Source organism: Theropithecus gelada, chromosome 4, assembly GCF_003255815.1.
Source record: "Theropithecus gelada isolate Dixy chromosome 4, Tgel_1.0, whole genome shotgun sequence".
In the NCBI taxonomy this organism is placed as follows: Eukaryota; Metazoa; Chordata; class Mammalia; order Primates; family Cercopithecidae; genus Theropithecus; species Theropithecus gelada.
In genome coordinates, this window is record NC_037671.1 from 99,254,398 (window position 1) to 99,268,246 (window position 13,849).

Here is a 13,849-nt window from a genome sequence, read left to right on the forward strand (position 1 = left end):
GGCCTATGTAATGTCCCCATTCCACATGAGATACTCATTATGCCTTCTGGATATGTCATCATCACTCCCAGACAAAGATCCTCTCCCTTCTCAGAATAGCACTGCTAGATATATGGCTAACCAAGAGCCTACACTATGGACGTCGAGTGGTGGCAGGTGACCTGGAGACAGTGGCACTATAAATCTGCTACTTTCCAGATTATTCAATAATGTAATTAAGTGGTGTTTATTATTTCCAATATGTGGAAGATAGATTCCCTCACCCCACACTGGGACCATATCTACCAAAGTAATTTTTTAAATTCCCAGGGAGAAATGCTTTGTCTTTCATATGACTCATAGACAAAGAATAATATTAATAAGAAACACGTCCCAAATGTTGACATTCTACCTCAGTAGAATCATTGCCTGAACATAATTTCAAATCTCCCATTATCTGAGGCATCAGATCTGACACTTGTCTAGGTCCCAGTTTCCTCATCTGTAAGTCATACAAACGTACCCTGCTAGTCCTTGCAATAACTACAAGTCGAAATAATTCTCTCAACAGGTCTTAGAATTCTTATGTACTGGAACTAAAATATTCATGGTTGCCTAAAAGATTCATGTGAGTCAGCTAGTCTATTAAAATATTGCATCAAGGGGAAAATTACTGTATCAAGGAATAAGGAACTGGAGATCGGTATCATCCAAGTATTGCTTGTTTGATATTTATGGTCCTTGTAAGTTGCCTTGTAAGCAGTTTTACATCAATGAAAAAAAAAATACTTGTGAAGTATCTATAATGTGTCAGGCACTGGCTTAGTTTCTGGAGATACAATAATGACAATCTCAAGCTGCTCTTAGCCTAGTAAGGAAACTGAGATGTAAACCCAAATGCCTTGGGAAAACATGGGACAACTTCCTGGAGGAGGTGATATCTAAGCTGAGTTGAGCCCTAAATAAGGGCAGACATAGAAAACAGGGGAAGAAGAGTGAGAAAAAGCATCCAAGAAGAGGGAGCAGTTTATGCCAAATTCTTCAGAAAAACATGGCAGGCCAAATTTAGAGATTTGCAAATAGTTCAATATGACATAGGTAGGGAGTGATGAAGGTGAGGATGGGGAGGTGTACAGGAGTCCCATCATCAGAAGCCTCATCTTAGAGAATCTGCAGCAACAAGAGATCGATGCAGGCTATGCCAGGGTGTCCACAAAGGGAATGAACTGTCATCAGCTGGAGTGCCTCAGACCCCTGGTTGGAATTCAAGAGAAGAATTTCAGTCTAGAGAAAGGGATAACTGGACCAAGTCAGAGACCCAGTCCTAGAAGGCCTAGATTACTAGGTTTTCCAGGCAGAAACGTGGGCACTCTGAACAAGAGAGTAAAACCATGAAGAATAAAAAGACGAAGCTCAGATCTCACCCACTTCTCCCAGACAAGGACTTGGAGCTGAGTTTCATAGTGCTGAGCTAGTTTCTTCTCTTTTTTTTTTTTTTCCAAGATGGAGTCTCACTCTGTCACCCAAGTTGGAGTGCACTGGCATGATATCGGCTCACTGTAACCTCCGCCTCCTGGGTTCAAGCCATTCTCCTGTCTCAGCCTCCCGAGTAGCTGGGATTACAGGCGCCTGCCACCACGCCCAACTAATTTTTGTATATTTAGTAGAGACGGGGTTTCACCATTTTGGCTAAGCTGGTCTTGAACTCCTGACCTTGTGGTCCACCTGCCCCAGCCTCCCAAAGTGCTGGGATTACAGGCGTGAGCCACCGCGCCCGGCAAGCTAGTTTCTTAAATCTCTCCTTTCTAGGATGTGAAGAGACACTTCTCAAAAGACATACACGTGACCAACAAGCATATATAAAAAAGCTCAACATCACTAATCACCAGAGCAATGCAAATCAAAGCCACAATGAGATACCAGCTCACACCAGTCAGAATGGCTATTATGAAAAAGTCAAAAAATGACAGATGTTGGTGAGGTGCAGAAAAAAGGGAATTCTTATACACTGCTGGGGGATGTAAATTAGTTCAGTCACTGTGGAAAGCAGTTTGAGATTTCCCAAAAAACTTAAAATAGAACTACCATTCAACCCAGCAATTCCATTACTTGGTATATTCCCAAAGGAATATAAATAATTTTGCCAAAAAGACACATACACCTGTATGTTCATTGCAGCACGATTGACAATAGCAAAGACATGGAATCAATCTAGATACTCATCAATGGTGGACTGAATAAAGAAAATGTCATACATATACCCCATAGAATGCTATGCATCTATAAAAAAAGAATGAAATTACGTCCTTTGTAGCAGCATGCATGGAGCTAGAGGCCATTATCCTAAATGAATGAATAGAGGACAGAAAACCAAATACCGCCTGCTCTCACTTATAAGTGGGAGCTAAACACTGAGTACACATAGACACAAAGAAAGAAACAATAAATACTAGGGCCTACTTGAGGGCGGACAGTAGTAGGAGGGCAAGGTTATAAAAAACTACCTATTGGGTACTGTTCTCACCACCTGGGTGATGAAATCATTTGTACACCAAACCCCAGTAACATGCAATTTACCCATGTACCAAATGTGCACCGTACTGGCAAACCTAAAAAGTTGGAAAAGAAAAAAAAATCTCTCCTTTCTAGAGAGGGGGATTGAGTGAGGTTGGAGAGAGCATAATGAACTCTTGAGAGTCAAGTGAAGGGGGCCATGGCTGTTAAAAGAAGAGAAAGGCAGAGGCAGGGACTTACTAGGTTTGTCTCTTGCAAGAGTGTGAGACAATGGAACACAGACAGTAGAGATACAGTTTGAAATCCTGGATCTGGAGCTGATTAGCCATGTGATTTTGAGAAAATTACCTTCTTCACGTTTCTGTGCCTCCATTTTCTCATGTATAAAATGAGAATAATAATACTTTCTTTGCTGGGTTATTGTGTATTAATAAATCAAAAGTAATAGAAGCAAAATGCCAGGCATCTGGAAGGCAGTCCATGGTGGTAGTAAATAAGCAGTAGTTTTATTACGAGAGTGTGTTAATAGTTATTCTCGGCTGGACACGGTGGCTCACGCCTGTAATCCCAACACTTCGGAGGGCTGAGACAGGTGGATCACCTGAGGTCAGGAGTTGTAGACCAGCCTGGCTAACATGGTGAAACTCTGTCTCTACTATAAATACAAAAATTAGCTGGGTGTGGTGGTGCACACCTGTGGTCCCAGTTACTTAGGAGGCTGAGGTGGGAGAATCGCTTGAACCTGGGAGGTGGAGGTTGCAGTGAGCTGAGACTGAGCTATTGCACCCCAGCCTGGGTGACAGAGCAAGACCCTGTCTCAAAAAAAAAAAAAAAAAAAATTATTCTTTGGGAGATATTGATTGGCCACAATGAATTATAACTAACAATTATCTTTACACTTTATCTGGATCTCTTTCATAGCATTTTCATTCCACTTTTCACTAGTAATTATGCACATATTTTGATAATTCAGTTACTATTATGTTTTATATTATGCTTTATCCATTTTACTATCTCCTAGAGTAGATATTACAGCTTTTCATGGGATGGGTGCCTGGTTAACCCCTTTGGGCCTAAAATATGTAGTAATCATAGGGCCATTTGTAAAAGCTGCTTAAGTTATTGGTAGTTAAGTATTTATTTCTCTACTCCTTCAATACCCATTGGTATTTATTGAGTAGCAATTTCATGCCAAGCCACCCCATCCATCACTAATTCCTACTTTTTCTTTTTACCAAAGCAGTTAGGATTTGTTTTTGTTTTGTTTACTTTCATTAATATTATGGTTCTAAGGAATGATCAGTTTATGAATTTTGTAGTGTGCATTTGTTAAATACATTACAAATGCATCTCTGCTTTGGCTGTTTAAAAGAAAACAAAGAATGAAAATTGTCTGCCCAGGTACTATCATAAGAATCCAATGGCATGAGAAACCAGTGGTGGGGATAACCCATAATAACTCATAGTCAATGAACCCCTACCCAGTGCACAGTTCACTGACTCTGCATTATTATTGTTTTAGATGCCTTAAATTTGCTATATTAGCTTAGAACATAGCCCAGAATAACGGCTTAATGAACTGGCTTTACAAATGGTCAGTACAAGAACAACAGGCTCTGAAAGACACATTACCAGATGTGTTTTTCATTCCATTTTTAAATGATGTCTTTTTGGGGTGGGAGAGAGGTTTTCAAGGTTTAATACAATTTTATTAAAGTTTTCTCAATGGTAAGCTTTAAATTATATAGGCAAATATTAATTCCATGATACACTTACTAAGTTAAAAAAATGATACAAAGTATCCAGGATGATTTTATGTTTGATGCAGTAAGTACAACACTGAAAGTAATCTAATTACATTCTGCAGAAATGTCACTTATATTAATCTGTTATCCCACCTTCCATAGCAGGGTAACTTTCAACTCTCCTTAGCTGCTCAGACTCTCCTTTGGTTCTTTATCTGATTTGCTGTCTAATACAAATAAACTTATTTACTTGTATTTGAGAGAAGATGAAGAAACAGCAGAGAGAATGATTCAAAAGTCACCTTTAAATATACGAACAGAATAGTTCCTTTATCAAAACTCTTTCATTCATACGTTTGCTAAAGCCCATGTGCAGATACCTAAAATTTCAGTATGATGAGTTTCTAGCTGCTATGCATGTAATCAACTTGCTACCTTCTTATATCTTTAACAAAATTACAGGAATCCAATAAATCCACAACAGACTGGATTTCTGCATAACAAAGTCTGCCTCTTTGACATGGAAGCAATTGGATGCTCAGTAGTTCTTTACTTTTAAAGTTCTTATTTTGTTAAGATATCAGGTTTGATTAGTGAAAAAGAAAGGCCGTGTTTTAATGGTAACATTTTTGTGTGAAATAAAAACATTCACTAGAAAAGAAAAAATTATGAATAAATGGTACTCTAAGCCTCAAGTAGAAAAGAATCTGGGGAAATGATTTTATATTTAGAAAACCCCATCATCTCAGCCCAAAATCTCCTTAAGCTGATAAGCAACTCCAGCAAAGTCTCAGAATACAAAATTAATGTGCAAAAATCACAAGCATTCTTATACACCAGTAACAGACAAACAGAGCCAAATCATGAATGAACTTCCATTCACAATTGCTTCAAAGAGAATAAAATACCTAGGAATCCAACTTACAAGGGATGTAAAGGACCTATTCAAGGAGAACTACAAACCACTGCTCAGTGAAATAAAAGAAGATACAAACAAACGGAAGAACATACCATGCTCATGGATAGGAAGAATCAATATCGTGAAAATAGCCATACTGCCCAAGGTAATTTATAGATTCAATGCCATCCCCATCAAGCTACCAATCTACCAATGAGTTTCTTCACAGAATTGGAAATAACTGCTTTAAAGTTCATATGGAACCAAAAAAGAGCCCGCATTGCCAAGACAATCCTAAGTCAAAAGAATAAAGCTGGAAGCATCACGCTACCTGACTTCAAACTATACTAAAAGGCTACAGTAACCAAAACAGCATGGTACTGGTGCCAAAACAGAGATATAGACCAATGGAACAGAACAGAGTCCTCAGAAATAATACCACACATCTACAGCCATCTGATCTTTGATAAACCTGAGAAAAACAAGAAATGGGGAAAGGATTCCCTATTTAATAAATGGTGCTGGGAAAATTGGCTAGCCATAAGTAGAAAGCTGAAACTGGATCCTTTCCTTACTCCTTATACGAAAATTAATTCAAGATGGATTAGAGACTTAAATGTTAGACCTATACCATAAAAACCCTAGAAGAAAACCTAGGTAATACCATTCAGGACATAGGCATGGGCAAGGACTTCATGGCTAAAACACCAAAAGCAACGGCAACAAAAGCCAAAATTGACAAATGGGATCTAATTAAACTAAAGAGCTTCTGCACAGCAAAAGAAACTACCATCAGAGTGAACAGGCAACCTACAGAATGGGAGAAAATTTTTGCAATCTACTCATCTGACAAAGGGCTAATATCCAGAACCTACAAAGAACTCAAACAAATTTACAAGAAAAAAACAAACAACCCCATCAAAAAGTGGGCAAAGGATATGAACAGACATTTCTCAAAAGAAGACATGCATACAGCCAACAGACACATGAAAAAATGCTCATCATCACTGGCCATCAGAGAAATGCAAATCAAAACCACAATGAGATACCATCTCACACCAGTTAGAATGGCAATCATTAAAAAGTCAGGAAACAACAGGTGCTGGAGAGGATGTGGAGAAATAGGAACACTTTTACACTGTTGGTGGGATTGTAAACTAGTTCAACCATTATGGAAAACAGTATGGCGATTCCTCAAGGATCTAGAACTAGAAGTACCATATGACCCAGCCATTCCACTACTGGGTATATACCCAAAGGATTATAAATCATGCTGCTATAAAGACACATGCACACATATGTTCATTGCGGCACTAGTCACAATAGCAAAGACTTGGAATCAACCCAAATGTCCATCAGTGACAGACTGGATTAAGAAAATGTGGCACATATACACCATGGAATACTATGCAGCCATAAAAAAAGATGAGTTTGTGTCCTTTGTAGGGACATGGATGCAGCTGGAAACCATCATTCTCAGCAAACTATCACAAGAACAGAAAACCAAACACCGCATGTTCTCACTCATAGGTGGGAACTGAACAATGAGATCACTTGGACTCGGGAAGGGGAACATCACACATGGGGGCCTATCACGGGGAGTGGGGAAGGGGGAGGGATTGCATTGGGAGTTATACCTGATGGGTGCTGACGAGTTGATGGGTGCAGCACACCAACATGGCACAAGTATACATATGTAACAAACCTGCACGTTATGCACATGTACCCTAGAACTTAAAGTATAGTAAAAAATATATATAATAAAAGAAAAAACATTGTATATCCTGGAGATGAGTTACACATGACTAGCATGTTTAAGATAAACAGCTTGATAAATTTCACTACACTGGGTGCTACAGGAAAAAGTTCAGAACGTTTTTTAAAAAGTGAACTTCCCAGAGGAAAAGAATTATAAAATGGACATAATTGGTTATTTGGCAAATAATCTCCAATTTATTTAATATCTCACTCTTTGTTTAAATGTAAAACACAAACAAAATTTTCATTCATATTTTTTCTTTCAGGAATAAAAATATCCTGTGCTAATTCACTACCGATTACCAGGAAATTTTAATATTTTGTAAGACAACTTGAAAAAAAGGTGCTGCAATTAAAAATGTGCTTATGAAATGACGGTTCTTTCCTCCACCTCCTTGTGCCTACTCCTGCAGTCACATCTGCTTTCCTTGCTAAAGAAATAAGGCTGTGGAAAGAAGAGCTTACACAGTTGAGGAAGAAAAGTGCATTCCTTTTTTGTCTGGTGCATCATCAAACAACCTGTCAGCTACATTCCAAATGCAGAATCTTTATTTTGCATGATGATTCTAGGAGGCAGAAAGCCCAGCTTGGCTGACTGATCCCAGGTGGAGTTTGAAGTGCTGACAGCAAGAGAACTAATGTTTAGATTTATAAACTGAGTGAAGTTGATGTGGAAATCATTGCAAATGAATAAATATAGAGTCTTGCATTATCATTTTTATCAACTCACTTTGCTCACTATAACCCTTTCTATGTAATTACTTGCAATGAATGTGAGTTGTACCTACAACAGACATATGTACCTACAACTGCCACATATGTATGAAATATGTAGCCTCTTCAAGGGAAAGAAACACACCAATTTATTCAGCATACAGATTGCAAATACAAAAGGCAGGCCAGCATCCTATGTAACATGGAATGAAGAGTTCGTGGCTTGTATAATTCATATCCTTAAATGAGTCAAGGAGTATTCATACCCAGGAGTGAAGATAAAACTGGCGTTTTATTGATGGCATTATATAAATGTTAAAATGTATATATTTTATATACTAAAAAAGGAAGATAAATAAAAGTTAAATCAAAGAAAATAGGTTGTTGGTATAGTACTCTATCTTTCATATTGACTGGAGTATATATTAAGTTGAACTATTGAAATTACATTGACATAATAATTAAAAGTGGATTCATTTGAGTGAAAACCTATATTTACTAATATTAATAGTTTTATCCGTCAATGGCTATCAACCTTCTTATCTGTTATTTATATCTGTTGTTTCCATGACTTATATGCATTATTTTTTACAAGATTTCCTTATGAATAGTTTTGTATTTTTTATTCCTGGATAAAACCACTGGTGGCCAGATTTCACTAATAGTCCTTTGACATGAGGAGAGAATCCAGCCATAAAGGACAAAGCTACTCACAGATGCCACTGAATCTCTGCTATACACACTGTGCCCGATTTTTGCTGCTCTTGCTTGGCACCTGCTGGTTTGGAATGTCAAGGCCAGAGTGCATGATGACATGTAGATTGAAGTTAGGGACAGATGCTACACACTCCTAGTTTTGCTGAAAACGTTACTTTCAGGTTATTTGAAGGTGTATTCAAGGGCACTATGCCCACTAAATACACACATAAATGCATGTGTAAAAGAATCGCACCTTCCTTCTGATGCATGGATGTATTAAGCAGTAATATTAATAACATTTTAAATATAAAATTCTATAACTCAGCTAGGATGACATGAGGTTTGATAGATGACATCATATATATTGAGTACATATGCTTTTTCTTGGCACATTGTCAAAGAGTCTCAATACTTTATGAAAGGTATGAAAGAAGTGTATAGCTCTTCCTACTACTTGTACTTAATCCTGGGGCATCACTTTTTAAAAATCTTTATAATGGGCATTATTATTCTTTATTTCTAATATAAAAAGTTTCAAAAAAGTTTATACTTACTAAGAAACTATAATTACCAACAAAGTATTAATATAAATAACATTATAAATTATTTATTTTAAAGTAATACAATAACTATTATTCCCTTTCTGGGAATATGAGAATATTTTTATAATTTCTGTTCTCTAGCTGTTAGATGTCTTTCCTGATTTCAAACCATAAAATCCTACTGGATTTCATACTGTTGTATTAAAAAATATAACGTTATGTCTTAAAGCTTTACAAAATTATAAAAAAGTTGAATGGTTTCAACATTTATTTTATCAATTAAATCTGGGCTTAGAGTAAAATAATGTTATGTCTTAAAGCTTCTCTGCAATTAAAAAAAAAGTTGAATTGTTTCACCATTTATGTTATCAATTAAATCTGGGCCTAGACTAAAAATGTGGAGTGCTTTCAAAATCTAGTAGCATCCCTAAATTCTGTCTGATTCTATAGAGATATGTCCAAGACAAATTAAGGATGCAGTAGTGAAACATATTGGGAAAATAATCACTACTAGCCTAACAGGGAAGACATCATGGTTCTTTCTAAGTTTATTCAAGAATGTGACTTTGGACAGACACAAACTTTCAGTGTCTTGGTTGCTCTTGCATAAAGCAAAAACCTCATAAAACTACAGCTTTCTTCCCCACAAGGTTAAGCAACATTTAAATTAAAATACAACATAATTATGAAGCATTGATATCTTTAAACAACTCAATATTTCTCAATCAAGGGTCTATAATAAACAAATAGTGATCAATAACATCATTAAATGCATGCTGGCTGTGCATAAATTACATATTAATACAAATACACACTATAAAATTGTGGGTATACCTTTTCTTCCATATGGACAAAGAAAAAATCTAACTAGATTTGAATTTGAAAACTTTAGAGTTACACTGCAAATAGTCCCAAAATTATAGACAAAATTACCAAGTGTTATTTAATTGAACATTTATTAATATCACTACTTCAAATTCCCTCTTGCCTTTTATCTTTGCAGAAAACGAGTATATATGTGTACATATGTGTGTATTATTGCATTTTAATTTAAAGAAAACTACAAAGTGAATCACATTTCTGAAATATTTCCTTTAAAAATGTGGCTCATATGCATTTTTTGAGATGCAAGATGTTTAACTTTCACCAGAAACTTTTGCCCAAGTCCAACAGATATGAATATTTGCTATATTTTGATCCCGAGCAAAAAAATCAACACCAAGTGGTTTAGATGTTTGGTGCTTGATTGTGTAGATATTTTGAAGCTTTATTTTTACAAATAGCAATTTAAAAATGTATGTAATTTTGGTAGATATTGTTAATTTTACATTCAACACCTGTCTCTTTGTAAGTGGCCATGAAGATTATGACAGTGGCGAGTCCTGTATGTCTGGAGGACTTCAATAAGAGCCCAGGTGATCTAGAGCTGTTGCAGATGGAGAGTGGCGGGAAGAAGTAGAAAAGATTACAACTGTGAAACAACTGTAGAGCATAATTTCTGCCTCAAAGGGCTTACAATTTGGTGGAGTAAATAAGACGGGTTAGTAATGATGACCTTTGTCAGCCAAAGTAGGGAGCAAACACCTACTCAGGAGAGTAAGCTCAGGAGAAGGAGAAAGGACTTGTTTGAGGAGGGATCAGGAGCCACTTTGCTGAGGGGATGGTAGACTGTGGATGGTAGACTTGGATGTAGACTGTGGTGGAGAGAAGGGTTTGGACTGAAACAGTTGAAGATCTCAGAATGGGTTGAGAAGAGCAAGGATAGGAAAGGCACATGGGAAAACGATGAAGCAAATTGTTCAAAGTCTGACACTGAGGTCTAGTATTATTCCCACTGTGAAACATATTAGCTGTTTCCTCTCTGTCCTGTTTCAGCGGTGCCAGCTCTTTTCCTGACTGGTCTTGCCTACACTGTTTCTTTTCCAGTAGTACACGAGCATAACCCTGAAATGTTACTTTTGCTTTCCTCGTGTTTAATTTTAGGGCAATAATTTAACGTTTAAGTCAAAAACCTGGAGGTTCCCTAATTATTTCCTCTTCTTCATCTTACTCCCACAAGATTGATCACCAAGACCTGCTGCTTCCAGCCTCCAAAACTCTCTCAAAATGTCTAACTTTCTTTTTCCCCTCATCCCCTATCCTAGTCCAAGTCCTCCTCTCTCACTGTATGGAATTTTTCCTAGGTCTTCTCACTCCAAATAATTGCACCCCTTTAATATATTCTCCATATAGCTACCAGAATAATAGACTGAAAACATTACGTTTCACTTTTCTTACAACAAATCTAAAATATATAATGGTCCTTGAAACCTTACATGATCTAACCCCTGCCTACCTCTTCAAGCCAACTTCTCAAAAATTCTCTGCTTCCTTAGTCCACCAGCCCTTTAGGGCTTTGGGCAATTCCCTCAACTGGAAATACTTCTCCCACCTACCACACCGGGCCCCTCCCAACCTGGATGACTGTCCCACATCTTGCAGGTCTCATCTGCGTGTCCTTTCTCTTGGGGAAACTTCCTTTGCCCCTGCTTCCTGTACCTGCAGCCTTGGTTGGTCCCTGTGACGCTGTCCTACAGCACACTGCATTTCTTTTTCTCATAAAGCTAATCACATTTATGTATTTCGTGTCTTCTAGGTCATGCTTGTTGTGTTGATTGTTTTGTACCCACTAGTTAGCACAGCGCCTAGCCCAGAGTGGGTACTTAATAAATACAAATTGATTAAATAAATGGAAAACCTAGTTGAAATACCAATGCTTTTAATGCTTGGCTGGAATATTTGCAGATTGCATTAAATATACTTGCATATTTCTAAATTATGTCTTTCTCCTAGTATTATTTATCTTCAATATAACTACTGAAGTAGTGCTCAATGTCCAGTATTAATTAATTTCCAAATAAACTCAAAATATTCAGTTTTGACAAGTTTTGAAATAGCTGGGGGTTAAGAGAGAGAGTAGAAATTGTCTTTAGTTGGACTTGAAAAGAAATTGGAAATATACAATCTGGGAAGCAGAGGTCTTTATGACAGAAATATTCAAAGACTAGGATGAAAAGGCATTGTTTTGGAGTAAAATGAGACACCACAGTTTACAAAACCAAATTAAAGAAAAATTTAAAACTAGAAAAACTTAACAGTGATGTATATGTGGCAAAGACTGGAATTTCCACTTGTTTCAATCTTTAAAACAGAAAAAAAATTAGGCAACTTACATTAACACAGCCTATAACCCAGCATTTTCTCCTCTAACTGTATCTTTTTTTAATTTTTATTTTACTTAAAGTTCTGGGATACATGTGCAGAACATGCAGGTTTGTTACATAGGTATGCATGTGCCATGGTGGTTTGCTGTGCCTATCAATCCATCATCTAGGTTTTAAGCCCTGCATTCATCAGGTATTTGTCCTAATGCTCTCCATCCTTTTGCCCCCCACCCCGTAAAAGGCCCTGGTGTGTGATGTTCCCCTCCCTGTGTCCATGTGTTCTCACTGTTCAACTCCCACTTATGAGTGAGAACATGTGGTATTTGATTTTCTGTTCCAGTGTTAGTTTGCTGAGAATGATGGCTTTCAGCTTCATCCATGTCCCTGCAAAAGATATGAACTCATTCTTTTTTATGGCTGCATAGTATTCCATGGTGTATATGTGCCACATTTTCTTTATCTAGTTTATCATTGATGGGCATTTGGGTTGGTTCCAAGTCTTTGCTATTGTAAATAGTGCTGCAAAAACATATGTGTACATGTGCCATTATAGTAGAATAATTCACAATCTTTTGGGTATATACCCAGTAATGGGATTGCTGGGTCAAATGGTATTTCTGGTTCTAGATCCTTGAGGAATCACCACACTGTCTTCCACAATGGTTGAACTAATTTACACTCCCATCAACAGTGTAAAAGCATTCCTATTTCTCCTCTCCAGCATCTGTTGTTTCCTGACTTTTTAATAATAACCATTGTAACTGGCGTGAGATGGTATCTCATTGTGGTTTTAAATTGCATTTCTCTAATGACCAGTGATGATGAGCTTTTGTTTCATATGATTGTTGGCAGCATAAATGTCCAACTCCATCAAAAAGTGGGCAAAAGATATGAACGGACGCTTCTCAAACTGCATCTTAAAAAAACTTTTGCACAATGCAGCAGGTGGCAGGCACAAGAATGTTCACAGCCCAATGTTAAGGGTAGTGAAAGAAAAAATATTGGAAACAACCCAAATATATATCAACAGAAGAACAGATAAATATGTTGTGGTGTGTCCATGTAATGGAATACTCTATATCAGAGAAAAGTTAATAAAACTACAGCTACCATGTGAAGAAGGGTGACTTTAAGAAACATGATGCATGGGAAAATCAAGTTGCAGGCAACATAAGCAATATAGTACCATTTTAAATATTCAAAAACAAAAGAAAAACAATGCATTTCTTAGTGTTCCTATCTCTCAGAATTTTTCAAAGAAACAGTACCAATAGGATATATGGTCATGTGCCGCATAATAACATTTTTTCAATGACATACCACATATAGATTGTTGGTCCCATAAGATTATAATGGAGCTGAAAAATTCATATCACCCACTGACATTGTAGCCATCATAACACCATAGTGCAAGGAGTTATTCATTATTCACATGTTTGAAGTGATGTTGGTGTAAACAAACCTGCTGCACTGTCAATTGCCTAACAGTCTAATACATACATAATTATGTACAGTACATGATAGCTGATAATGATCATAAATGACTATGTTACTAATTTATATATTTACTATATTATACTTTGTATCATTATTTTAGAGTACATGCCTTGTAATTATTTTTTTAAAAAAGGTTTACTGTAAAACAGCCTCAAACAGTTCCTTCAGGAGGTTTTCCAGAAGAAGACATTGTTACCATAGGAGATGACAGCTCCCTGAGCATCATTTCCCCGAAAACCTTCCAGTAGGACAAGATGTGGAGGTAGAAGACAGTGATATTTGAAGATCCTGATCCTGTGT